This window comes from Myxocyprinus asiaticus, chromosome 50 (assembly GCF_019703515.2).
Source record: "Myxocyprinus asiaticus isolate MX2 ecotype Aquarium Trade chromosome 50, UBuf_Myxa_2, whole genome shotgun sequence".
Classification (NCBI taxonomy): Eukaryota; Metazoa; Chordata; class Actinopteri; order Cypriniformes; family Catostomidae; genus Myxocyprinus; species Myxocyprinus asiaticus.
Window position 1 is genome coordinate 15,587,764 of NC_059393.1, and position 14,635 is coordinate 15,602,398.

General features: G+C 37.8%; 1 long non-coding RNA gene across 1 annotated transcript in view; it reads left to right on the forward strand.

The window, feature by feature from the left end:
- The first annotated feature begins 3,303 nt into the window (after positions 1–3,303).
- Positions 3,304–14,635, forward strand: part of LOC127439206 (uncharacterized) — a 34,513-nt gene continuing 23,181 nt past the window's right edge. Inside the window, exon 1 of the long non-coding RNA XR_007896868.1 lies at positions 3,304–3,410. This is a non-coding gene — a long non-coding RNA (uncharacterized LOC127439206). The remainder of the gene's footprint in view (positions 3,411–14,635) is intronic.

Consider the following 14,635-nt stretch of genomic DNA (forward strand, 5'->3'; position numbering starts at 1 on the left):
AATAATAATAACAACAACAATAACATTTACTATTATTATTTGTATTATTATTTTTTTCCCCATTGTTCTACCTCAGTTGCATAACTCAAGATTCTGTGAATATAATATCTTAAATAATTATATATAATATAAAATATCTTGCACAATTTTGCTTCTTAAGTAAATGAATCTTGTTTTAAGCAAGTTAAGATATTTTTACAGGACATAAACTAAATAAAGACTATATATGACAAATACGGATTAAAATCTTAAAAAAAAAAAAAAAAAACATTAAGAGCATGTAGCTCGAAATGCCACGTTAATTTTTGGGAGCAACAACAGTGTGCCGACACTGATGCATGTTTTTAGAAATACTGATTAAGGAAATTTTTTGCAGTACATGGAATGCTGCAATCATGATCGTAATTCCTCTGGAAATTTTCACTCTAGCTTCTTGTAGATGACCCTCTGAATGAATTATATGAGTCAGTGGTTTCCTATCAAGTTGCAATCAAAGAAGTGTCATCTGGGCACACTCTTCTGGGTATTGCAATGAAGTGTGATTTGTTTTGTAGTGTGTTCACTTATGTTACTAACTGAAAGAGAAGCCGAGAGAGAGAGAGAGAGAGAGAGAGAGAGGAGAGAGAGAGAGAGAGAGAGAGAGAGAGAGAGAGAGAGAGAGAATGCGACCAAAACAGTATCATCCACACCATGGGGCCCCCTCTAACTCACTGTCTGTATCAGCGAGTATGACTGTCTGGAATTCAGCTGATGTTTATGTGTCAGCTTTACAACCCCCCATCCTCGTTATCCACCCCCACCCGGGTGTGCCTTTTCTGGCTGATAATCGCTGGGACAGCTCTGTCATCTGTCAAAATACTTGGACACCTTCAAAATGTCAGCCATACGAAAACATGGGGTGTGTGTACACTTTTAAAGGGTAACTCAAGGCTATTTTGTGCAATACAGGTATATGTTCTCTCTGGGGGCATTTTATAGATGTTTATGTGTATACAGTGTCTCCACCATTGCAAGATCTCCTCTTCATTTAGAGGAACCCTTGAAAGTTGCATCATACAGAGGCTATCTCTGCCAAAATAACACATAATCAGTACAGTAAGAGTTTACTTCAAACAGCCGCTTTTGTTGTTATATCTATTACTTTGATTACCTACTCTTTCTAAGGATATGCATTTTGGTTATTTTGACTGCTCGAATACTCGATTTGGGGTTGAGGTGAGTGGGATAACAGTTAATTGTTGGTCTATGTACACAAAGGTGAAAAGGATATCTTTGGTCATTGCATTACATCTCACTGTTTTATTGTCGTGATTGTAAGAAAAATATTTCTAACAGAAAGGCTCAAGAATATTGGAATATTACGAAAGAAAAGATACTTATATAATTTGGTGTGAGCCTTGTGCTATGGTTCAGTGCTCTGATGTTGTCTGAACCATCAGATCCTGCCGGAGGTGATGACGGCAGGGGAGTGGAGCTTACCCCCGCCCAGGACAGGACCTAAACTGATGGAGATGGGGTGGGATGGGGGGTGAAAACACGGAAGTATGCGAACAATGAGAGGCAGCTGACAGGCTTATAAATTGGAGGCTGTATTGCAATTGGATGTAATGTCTGATTGGATGTGAAGCTATGCTTACATATCTCAAGACCCCTGCATTTTGTTCTTTACCATTTCATTCTGATGCATACCGTCTAGATGTTTATGAATGCAAGAACTGCATCCTGTATGTAGGTTAAACCTTTTCCAGACATTGTCGAATGCAAATTGTAGAAATTTTAGAAACTGGGTCTCTTACACCCTGTTTACAATGGACACGAGTGCGGCGTAGTGATGCGTCAAAAGCAAATTCCTCTTATTATAACTGCCTGATCTTATTCAAATTACATGACTGTGCCAACAGTTTGATAACAAATCATTATACGTGTTTAATTTCATGTATCGTGGCAATTACGAGATGAAATGTTCACTATGTCATGCTAAAAAAGCTAATTAAATGTTCTCGCATACATATGAGTTTTTTGAGGTTTAATGCTCTCTCAACTTTTAAATGAATAAAACCTACATCCTTACCCTAAACCTTAAACCTAAACCTGACTGATAGTGTCATAAAAAGCAAATGTGAACTAAAAAATGCAACCACGTTATTTTGTGGTGCTTCTATGACACTTTCAGCTCTTGCGTCAACTCCTATGCTCTTGTCCTTTGCATTCCTAGTGCAACGCCGTATCAGTTGAGCTACTGCACAATTTAATTACACATGAGCAACCTTATAAATTTAGTTGGTTATACTCGTGATTTGTGTGAAAGTTAATAAAAGCCACTGTTGTTCTTGCATCTCTAATGTTTATTTCACCAGGAAACTGCGGCGATATGTAATGAACAACAAGCAACATAAAAATAATTTAGCAAAAAAGCTTGATTCTGAGACCAGGTTGCATTATAATTAATGAGGATGTCTTCACTGGATGTGACTGAGCTCCGACCATTTGAAGACACTCTGAAAAAAAAAAACTGCTGTTGCTGATGTCTTCTCGAGCTCACAGCTGATTGACTGTGCACGTCATCGTTTTAAAACATTTGCTTCTACATGTCCCAGCCTCAAGCCATTGCAGCGCCACACGATATGACATCGGTTGCGTCTAGTGTAGACAGGCCGTTAAGAACATGAGGTGTCCTGTGACAGAAGGGTTTGACTCAACTTTGCTCAGATTAATGCACATATCTAATCAGTGCATTACCACTATCTACATTCATGTATCTACATTTTTCTCAGTTTCAGTGTTGGCGTAGGTGCTGCTAGGCGCACAGCTGTCCATTCCATGGGTTGTATGCAATATCAACATTTGCGCACCTTTTAACGTTTTGTCATCCCATCTTTTGGGACTGATTCATTGTCCCACTTTGTATGGCACCACTATGCAGTGCATATGTTGCATACCCCGTTTTTGTGGCACTATCCCAACTATAACCAATCACACCGCAAATTGCCACCCAAAAATAGCCATCACCAATCTCAAAATTAAAAGTAAAATGTTTTAATCAATGTTTTGGAAATGCAGTTATGTAATAATTCTTGCTGTCTCCTCCGGTACTGATGCGCATCTCTAACACTTTCAGGCATGCCTTCTCCAGAGACTGAATATCCATCATACAGTATTCAGTCCCCGTGGACTAGAAGAAAGGCCTTTGGCATCAGGAACATTCACCAGGCTTCAAAATAAACACTTCTCAGTTGAATTTAATTGTTTATAGAAGGATCAGTCAAGACTCCTGGAGTGCTGCCTTCGCCTTTCTTTACAAAGGGGGGAGGTTCAATCAATAGGGATTTTGTTAAGTGGGCCAGGGCAGAAGAGATCTTTCAAACATCGGCGACTGGTGTGACTCCGTGCTCCAAGACTCATGGGAGTAGGTATGTTGCTTGGCCAAGAGCCTCTCTGTTCAATCGATTGCAAGATGTCAACTGGATAGACTCAAATGAATGTGCCTTTAACCTTGGCACACATATGCAGAAACAACCCGAATGCAACCGGCAATATGAAATCCCATTTCTTCTAATGCAGAACAAGCCAGCTAGAATAGTCCACCAGTTCCAAACCAGCTTGAAACATCATAGAAAATTCATGCTGGTCTAGGCTGGTCTTGACAGCAGATTGCAAGCATCGCCGACAATTAACATTGTCCCGCTTTAACCCTGAGAAATGCATCTCACTCAGACATGGCTATTTACGAAATGACTCGATACAGTTTCTGTGAACCCAAACAGAGCCATACTGGAGATTAGTGTAGTCACTGTACCAAAACTTCAGTAGTCAGTACTGATACCAGTGAAATTTCATGGTTCTCAATACCAATTTCGATACCGCAGAAAAAATGTGCTAATATGATAATGTCCTATTGAACACACTTAACACTTGTTTGTTTTTAAGCAGGGCCCTACTGAAATCTGTTTAATTTATTTCCCCAAATCCTTTTTTTTCCTTTTTTAAATTTTTTTTTTTTAATTATATTTCCAGAATTCCATGTTTTAAAGTTTAATTGAATTTAATTATCAAAATTGTGTCTAATAAAAAAATAAAAAATAAAATCATTATTCATTAATCATTATTTATTATAATAATAATAATTATTATTATTATTTCTGCAGTGAGGATTACATTTTACTATACAACTATAATATATTTCTGTTGCAATTTCTTCAATTTCAGGCGTTTATCTTTTATTATGAATTATGCTTTTATTTTGACATGTATTTTTGATGGAAGTTTAAATTCTCTGGATAAACAGTTCGCTACATGGCCCTGTGTGATCGTTGAAGCACAGATGCTGTGACTTAATTATATAAATTATATAAAAATAATGCAGAGTTGATTAGTGCTCTGCTCTGTCATCTCTCATACAACGTGAATGATTCTCATAGTCTGTGGAGTTTCCAGTGTATGAGCGGTCTGCTTCACACACTCATTTAAAGCTCATGCAGCTCATACAGACTAAGATTGCAGCATGTCGCAGTTTAATAATTACACTAGGACATATAACGATTTTAATTTGATAAGTTGTGCATTTCAGTGTAAAAGGAGTAACAGAGTGCACACTCAAATAAGCGTGTGAGCATTTGAAAGCAGTTGTGTGTCAATAAGACAGTGTGCGGGTACCGAATTAAGTCGGTGCTCGGTACTACCAAAACACTAGTATCGTTACATCTTTTTTTATTTTAGTACCGACTTGGTACCAAAGTACCGTACTTTTGACAACACTAATGGAGATTGCACTGATAACTGTGCATGTCTCTCTCTCTCTCTCTCTCTCTCTCTCTCTCTCTCTCTCTCTCTCTTTCTCTTCAAATCATGTTCTACACATGATTAGAAACTGTTTCTTGTAAACACTGCAGAGCACAGCTTCAGAGAAAAAGCAGCCCTGTCATTTCACACAAAAAAAGCCCTACAGGCGCTTCGTTGGAAGCCAGCCAGTTTCACATTTACAAACACACAGATACGCACACTAGACTATAGACACATATATATGTATGCATTCAAAGGCACGGAATATACGTTTATTCAGTTGACTTGCTTCAACGTCTTCACCCTCATTCAGTTTCGTGACGTTGGTTGCTTTAACCAACTACATGGATTTGGATTGAGAAACAACACAGACATTTACACAAATAATCCCTCTCTTACATTTTCTATCTCCAAGATCTGTGTCAGACTGGAACTAATGTAAAACAGGCATGTTTTGAGTGATGAAAAAGGAAGTTAGAAACAGGAACTTTGTATTTAACCTCTTGAGGTCATTCATACGGGAATCATCAAGTGTATTTGTGAATAGGAGCAGCGTTGGGGGAAACGAGTTACATTATAACATGCATAACGTAATCAGATTACTTTTGTTTATGTAATGTATTAAATTAACACCGTTAAGTTACATTTGCGTATTGCATTTGTTGTGCACAAAAAAAAAGAAAAAAAAAGGAAAATTACGACAAATTATTATTATTATTATTTTTGACAAATATGTTCGAGTTCATGATACATTGTTTCTTGTGATTGTGATTCCTGTGTAAATATACTTATCCCACATTACAAATAGGAAGATTTCTTATTTCTATTTTAAAAGCTTTTTCTTTAAAAAAAAATTTTAAATACTGCTGGTAAATGAAAATAATTTCCACATGTGCGACCTCCATAAAATGTACAGTTATTATGGAAACAAGTGTATTAAAAATTATTAAGACAACTTTTTTGAAAACAGAACATTCAAGTGTGTGATACATTGATACTAGCGATTGTGATTCCTGTGTAAATACTCTTATTATGACTCTCAGCATTAAAAAGTCAAGTAACACACCTGTTAAAGTAAGTAAATAAGTTACCTGTTATGTTACTGTAACGTGTGTAACGTTTCCCAACACTGAATGTAAGTGTATTAATGCTGTATTATAATTCTCTCTCTCTCCATTTCTCAAATTGTCCATATGCCACAAGCCTATTTACACACCAAAATAACACATCACACACACACACACATGCACACATACACCCAACCATATGCACTCAATCTATGCTGAGCATTGGGAATTACACTGAAGCTGTCTACAAATCGCAGAGCAAGTCTCCCGCCTCTTTGGGTCGATCCAGGTCAAATTCAATTTGTAAGATATTATGTATTGATCTGTGCACATTGAGCCTGAGAACAGAGAGGGACAGATGATGATCCTTTGACCCATACTGGCTACTCTCTTAATCATCACTTGCGTCCCCTCAGTGTGAACTCTGATTCAGTAACTATGGAATTGTTTTCTCAAAGTGCCCTTATAGAAATGTCAGCCATATTTCACTAAAGCTTACATTGAAGTGTCAGAAAAATGTAGTGTCTCAGGCTCAGTTCCAAAAACTTGTGAGCTGCCTACATAGGCAGCATTTTAAGGCTTCATAGCTCCCAACGCAAAGGCTGTTCCAGAGGGTATGCAACATAATTATGCTACCTTCTAATATATCGTCTTTTAATTCTAAGGCCGAATAAAATACACTTCAGTGTAGCTATATCTACAATTCATTTAACACCAATAATTATTGATAAAAACTAGGTCAAAACTAATTAAACTTTTTTTTTACTATTTTACCCCATTTGTGTGTGCGTTTGTTTTTTTTATGTTAGAGTATTATGTTGTTAGCTTAGCAATATGCTAACATCAAACTCTATCATGCAACATTAAAAGCAAGCTGCCTTTGTAGTTTAGCAATGGCCATTCTAAAGTTAAGATAAAAGAGATCAAAGTAATTAAAAATTGACTGTTTTGTGCAATATTTGTGTGTGCTATGTATTTTTATGCTTATTACAGTATTGTTTAATTAGCTTAGCAAACTGCTAATGTCAAACTCTACTGAAATCAATTGTAGCTCGAGTCTCCTGTGCACTTCACCTGGAGAGCACTTTGTATGACGCACATAGAACTTATTCACACTCGCGCCATCTTTTTTTAATGGGAATGACAATGAGGCTGTGAGGGATAGACTTACAGTCTCTTCAATGGGCTGTTCTGCAGTTTAAAGTGTTTTTGGATCGCTCTGCAGACAAAACATTGATAAAATATCTGTCCAAGAACATTCAGTATACAAAGAACTCCAGACAACATTAGCTTTATACGGCTTTATACCATTCGTGCCATCGAAGAGATGGTATGTCTATCCCTCACTGCCACGCTGTCATTCCCATTAAAAATAAAAGATGGCATTAGATGAATATGGTCTATTTAGCGCTATGTAGCACTCCTCAAATTGGATACTTATGAGCAGTGTTGGGTAACTTGTTAAAATATTGTGTTGCTCCTTAAAAAAGTAACTTAATTAATTAAAAAGTTAATTTTTATGGAAAGTAAAGCATTACTTTACTTTTTTCTCACAGACACTTTCTCTTCTGCTATGCTATGCATTCCATACAAATAAGCCATGCATTGCATACAAGAGACATTACAGGTCGTGCTAGCTACTGTATAACACTCATGTCAAAACAACATAGCAAACAAACAGATATTTAGAAAGTAGGTCTACACGTCATATTTATAATAAAGAATCAATAACATGAATATGCATGATTTGTTTTTCCATCAACATGGCAGCCAATATGAATAATGAAGAATAACCACTGTCTTACCTAAAGCAGCAAAGTCCAACACTTGAACCTGCATCATATATGTCATCATGTGCTGTGCCCATCGACAATGCCAGAGTCAACTTAAGATGTTTTTCAAAAGTCCGGATAAAATTCAGTGGAGAATGCCAGCCTAACACGATCAAGGAATGTGTCTGATAATAAAATAATATTTTTCACTTAAGTCATCTCAGTGCATGCTTGTTTTGAGTTGATCCATGGTGCGTACAGATGCCACTGATTGATCGCATACAACTTCAAAGGCGCATGTTGATTCAACTTGAGTGGAATAGTTTTAATGCGACCAAAATGTCATAAAAACGGGTTGTTTCATGAATCAAACTACTTGTTTATTATAAAACAAAAATTTAGAATCTTTTTAGAAACTAAGACATTGTATTTGGGTACACAGTCGATGTAGTATGTTGTTCAGAGCCACTGATCCAGAGTCAGCTTTTCTCATTCCATTCTCCCAGTTACAGGGAGCTGTAACACGGAGCAGTTTGGCTGCATAAGTCAGTGAATTGAGCGAGTATTTCACCCTATGTATCATGTTGTGGCCAGTGGAAGACTAGTCTTATAATCCCTCTGCCTAAATGCATTTACTGATTTTTTAATGCAGTGTGTATTAACACATGAATCAATCCCGTTTGACTCAACCGAATGTTGACCACATATTATGCTAAAACACACAATTTTCCCGGCTTGTATAGCTAACGCGTATGCTTGTTGGTTGGGCATTCCAATTTATCCCATTCATTTAAATAGAAGTGACTCACCTCTGCTAAATAGTCTCTGGTCTTACACTCTATAGAACTACAATGCCCATAATGCACTACATGTCCTCCCAGAAGTTTGCACACATTTATTCCTGATTTCTCGCAATACAGGGAAAGTAGAGATGTACAAAAGCAATGCATTACTTTATTTAAAAAAGTAACTCCGATATTACGGTCTAAAATAAAACAATATTGCATTACTTTACTCGTTATTCGAAAAAGTAATCTGATTATGTAACACGTGTTACTTTTAACACATTACCACCAACACTGCTTATGAGGTCCCGTTTTAGTTAGTATGCTGCCTAAGAAGCCCAATGCCTATGTAGGCAGAAGACAGCAAGGCAGCTTGCTACCCTGATAGCACAAGTACATCACCTAGACATCTATATGATGTGTGTGTTTACATCTGAAAGACTATTTTTAGGTTGTTTGCTTATCTGCAATATGTCTATAAGATGTTTCCTAGCGGATATCAAAAAACATTAAAAAGATGTCTTTGAGACGTTTATGATTTAAAATTAGTAAATCTGATTGTGACAAGGAGGAGGGCGGGTCTGGGCCATGACTAGGCACGCCTGGCCCCCAATCGGGCTAATCAACCAAGGAGAGGGATAAGTGCAATGAGATGCGGCAGTTTGGGAGAGAGAGAGCTACAGGCAGCTTCCCTGTATGCGTTTGAGTTTATGTTTTGTCTTTATTTTTTAATGTCTCATTAAACATTACTTTGATGCTTCGTCCGGTTCCTGCCCCCTCCTTTCCATTGAACCCTGTTACACTGATCTTTTTAAGATGTTTGGCAGATATTCATTAGAATGCATTGCTTTCCAGATGAAATGCTCTTAAACATCTCAGGGATTTATGTGTTCTAACTGGGGTAGGTTTTCGAACAGAGACTAAGAGACTACAATCCTTTCTGTGTTTCGAATGAGCATTTATGGAAAGGCAAATGACTGTACCGCCATATCCATTTAGCCAGCTGCATTTACCTAAATAACTAGAGCAGGTTTTCACACCCCTACCTTATTACATACTGATTGATTGAGGCCTTTTTATGATGGAGTCCGAGATGGCCAGACCTCCCACACTTGCATCAGCGCGGCAGAGAATTGCATTCAGCCAAGCAGCAGGTCCTAAATCAGTCCAATCAATACCTTTCTGCTGGGCTCTCCATCACGTGGCCCAGTAAATAATTCAAATGAGATAGTTAGAAGCTTTGAAATGTAAAAACGGGAAAGAAAATCTCACAGTGCGTTTGGCTGGCACTTACCACCGCCACCATTTGTTCTTGCCTCCAGGAAGGAGGAATGTTTCTATAAATCCCGAAATTAAATCAATGACGGCTTGACAGAGTAAATTGAGATTTGGGTCTGGTTTGTTACACCAAGCAATTACATTAACATTAAATATTCAAAAGAGTTTAATCAATTCACAAAGGACTTAGGACTGGATCTTTCTGGTGTTGTAGCAGTGGACTCTTTAGACATGTTTGAAAAGGCCCTTAAATCATAATAGGCTGCCATTCTAATAAGCTGCAAAGAATAATTTGCTGAGGGCTAAAAATGGAGCTTTACAAATCTTTGCAATTTAATTTAGTACTGCTTTATGTAGAATAGCACTTTTGTTAAAGGTGAAGTGTGTAATTTCTGCACCACTACTATCACTAAATGGAATAGCAAAAAATAACTTTAAAACAGATTTACCCCACACTTCCCCTTCTACACTGGTCAAAACATATAATCCTGACCCAAACTCCACAGTGTTTACTTTTTTCGGGGAATCAAACTACCAATGGCTTACTTATAATTGTATTTGCATATTAAGCAGGGATAGGAGAATGTATTTTAACATTGAAAACATAACACATTTCTCCTTTAGTATCTACAGTGATCTATTCAAATGCATTTTTGGATTGGTGAATAGATCTCCACTAAAACAAGCACAGTACTTCTTTTCATAGACTATGAAACTATGAAAATAAACACAAGAATTTCCTGTGCGTCGGGACTCTCAACAGCTCATGCATGCACAGCAGAATTCCCCACTAGGCAGGCAGGCAAACCCAAAAGATATTTGAACAGGCAGGCAAGTGTCTGGTGGAGAACAGGAGGCCAGAATCCCCTGACGGAAGCCATTGTGAAATTTCCATTCTTATCTCAATGACAACGGCTGTGCTGCCGAGGTGGGAATCCCTCTATTTACACTCTATTTCCTCTCCCAGCAGGGCACTGTGGGTACTCATTACCCTTACAGGAAGTTCTGCGCATTAGTGCACTCCCTCTGACTTCAGCTTCACAAATGATATCTCTCAGCCACGCCAGTGGCCAGTTGCTAAGTTTGTAACTTGTTGTAACAACATGTCACGCACAAAAAGTGAATCATAACGTGTTTTCCTGCTAACTTGTGAGCTCTCAGCCTGAGTGTGTCATATTAAAATGCAGCAGTTTAAATTTACCATAAAATGCCTTGAGAAGTGCAGTTTTCTGTCTGGTGATTGCATACTGTATTACCTATTGAAAGAGAAAGTTTGGGCAGGATATACTGAAGGGCTTGTCCCTCTTTCTAAATAGCCAATAGGCTTTATTATGTCACAGTCATGAACCATAGCTATGTTTGGAATAGCATAGTACCATACTACTCTTATTATTTGCTACAGTATGTAGTATGCATACTATGCACAGTTTGCAAATTTTCTGTATGAAAATATATGAAGTAATATCTTCTGGGATTTTTAACATCTCTTTATTCACTCATTATTTAATCAAACTGCCAAATGTTAACACATTTGACTCAATATTTGTGTCAATATTTGCATATTACATATTAAATTATAAAATATATTTTAATCTTATATTTCAGTTATTGGATGATTTCTAGGCTTCACACTGAATTAAACATGTAACTTGATGAGATCTCTTGACAATGGGGTTGCCAACTTTTCGGCAAACAAATACAGGACAATTTTGAGCACTTCAATTTGTGACAGATCTCCCCCTCAATCATTTTGCTCTCTGTCTATGGGGAGAGGGGGGATGTTGAGAATTGTGCCATCCGATGGGCATTTTGCCACTTCAATACGGGACACAATGCTTTCAAATCAGGACATTTTGCCATCCCCCTCGAGTGTTTTGCAACTAAAATACAGTTACATCCCATACCAGACATCTTCAGACGACAGAGAAAAAACAATGTAAAAGGATGCAAGGCATTTTTTTCCATATTCATCTAGTTTTAAATGAGTAGTCAGCCACTAATTTCACAAAATACTGAGTATATGTGAGAAATGGTCTAACCTAGTAAAGGCTCAAATAAACCCAGATAGCACACGCACATCTCCGAGATGTCTGTTTTAGATCTTTTCATCTGGATGGCACCACAATCTAAATAACATCTGCTAAACATCTTAAAAAGATCTGATTTATAAACATTCTGAATCATAAACGTCTCAAAGACATCTGATGAATGTCTTATTGACATCCGAGACATACTTATTGACATACGTCTTATAGATGTATTGCAAATGAGCAAACAACCTAAAAAATAAGTCTTTCAGATGTAAACACACATATCAAATAGATGTCTGGGTGATGTACGTGTGCTATCAGGGAATAGTAAAGACTTTTTTGTTCACAAATGCCCCAGATAGAGATATGGAGCAGTAGCCTTGTTTTCAGTGCAAGTGATCTGAGATGTTGAACTGTGGGGCTCATGGGAGACCAGGGTTCGAATCTGTGTCTATCAATAAAATATAGAAAACACAATCCCCCACAACTAAAATCTCACAGGCAAAAGAAATTAACAAGATGATCTCAAAAAAGGACATATTAAACCCTTGAAAACAAAAAAGCTGCTAGTTTTTGGAAACTATATATCTTGCCCACCGACCTCTGTTGACATCTCATGCCCCCTATTGAAACGCACAGGTTGTGACATCAGTGCCTCTCTTAATATCCCCTCATTTCTGCATCACTTGCTCTGACTCACCTTTCCACCCAACCACCCCTAAGTCAGACGCTGGCTATCGATTTGCTGGATTGATCCTGGAGTCTGTCCATCTGCTCCCGGAGTGTCTGCAAGTCCGCCGGCCTCCCGGAGAGCAGGGCGGCTGTGCCCAGGACAGCAGGTCCTGATGACCAATCTGTCTTTTGCTGTCTTTTTGTAAAACAAGATACCAGGCAACCAGATAGTGTAAATTAATACATGAACAGTTTACAACACTGCCCCATCCCCCCTTTTTTATTGGGAGGGGGTGGAGGGTTCCAAACGCAAAGAAACAACTGGCTCTTTCAGGCCTTGTACAAAGTATTCTTTCAAGGGCTATTTCAAGGGCAACAAAAGCCCACATAGGTCTCCCCTACAAAGTCTTCTTTCAATAGAGCTGGTGGTTAGTAAGTCTTCTACCAGTATTAGGGGCATTCACACAGCAAGCCTGCTTGAAATAAAAAAAAAAATCTAGATGCAGCACAATGGGATGGAACAGAATGCAGGGGTTTTGAGGCACGTTTTAAAAAGTTGAACTACTTTTAACTTGAAACTATATTGTAAGACAAGTCACAATGGTCAAATGTTTACATAGAAAAACAACTCAAGTCGTTTTATTTGTATAGTGCTCACAATACACAGTTTCAAAGTAGCTTTGCAGTAAATAATGCCTTAAAATGCTAGGAAAGACACCAGAACATAATCTGTGTGAACGGCCCCTTAGAACACTTCAAAAAATGAACACCCCAGCAACCTTTCTGGACACCCTAGCAACTGCATATTAAAATTCTGGCATCTGAGCAGAGACTTTTGTACATGCAAGCAATTAAAAAATAATTAGTAGTAAACGAAGCAAATTTTATTGAAAGGGGTGTACGTACAGTATGTTATAGTAAGGTGACCAGATATCTGAAATGAAAAACGGGGACATTTATAGTTCAGTGGTAAATATGTCATTGAAATTTCACATGTTACTTATCCATGATTTATAAAAGGGGGATAATTCAGATGTTATGTATTTTGACCATGGTGAATGTAGTAATGTGAACTATGGTATATCATACTCTGTTGAATATGTCTCAATGAAATTCCGATATGAAGGTAAAGTTGATCATTCTTTTCTGCACTGTATACAGTAGATGACACTGTGGCATAAAACAGTGAACTTAACAAACATATATAAACAATAATTGAATATAGGAACTATTGCAGCTGACTCCACAGCACAGGGACATCTGTCCTTGATCACTCTTTACAACATTCTTCTTACTCTCTTCTAAAATTCCTTCTCTTCTCCTCTTTTCCTTCACCTTTACCTAGCACTTTCCTAAAAGTAAGACGGTAGGATGCTAACTTGCTTGCTGGCAAACTGGCAGAGGAATTTGAAAAGAAATGAGGTCATTTTTACTATTTCCCTCAGAATTACAACTGAAATCATATGAAACACTTACACTATGGACAATATCAGGGCCTGAAATTCCGGGGACAGCTCCAGTCAGGGACAGACCGTCAAAAACCGGGACTGTCCCCAGAAAATGTGGACGTTTGGTCACCTTATGTTATAGCATCATACCTGTACCTGTAGTCTACCTGTAATATACAGTAGAAGAAACATGCAAGCAGTTAGCGGTTTTGAATGACCTCTTCTAAATGTCATGGCTTTATGCTAAATATAAGTTGCATTGCTGTGGTTCCTGTTTGGCCTTTTGTGTTAAGTTCAAAAGTTGCTTCTATTTTAAACAGATAGACAGTGTGTACTCTGAATTAAACAACTTATGGCTCCATTGGAACACACCCTTCTGCTCAAATTAGCATACTAGCCATGCTGAAAATACCAGAATTGCTGGTCACCAGCAAGCTAGGTATCTTGACTAGCTTAACTAGCCAGACTTCCTTGATCAACTAGCTTCACAAAAAAGCTGGTCCACCAGAAATTGGCTGGTACATCACAAACCATCACTAGCTAGCATAAACCAGCCTAGACCAGCATGAATTGGAACCAATCCAAGTTTAGCTTGGAGAATAAAACTGTAGCGCTAGTTTTAAAATCAATTGGCAAATAAACATGGATAAAGATTTAAAACAGCACGTGAACTCTGATATTTTCAGCTTCTCGAGGGCATGGTGAGTTACACATCAATACCAACAAGGCTAGAAAAAATTCAAAATCAAAACAGCACATTTGCTTTGATTTCTAGGAAATGTCATTAAGCCTGTGCTTGTGTAA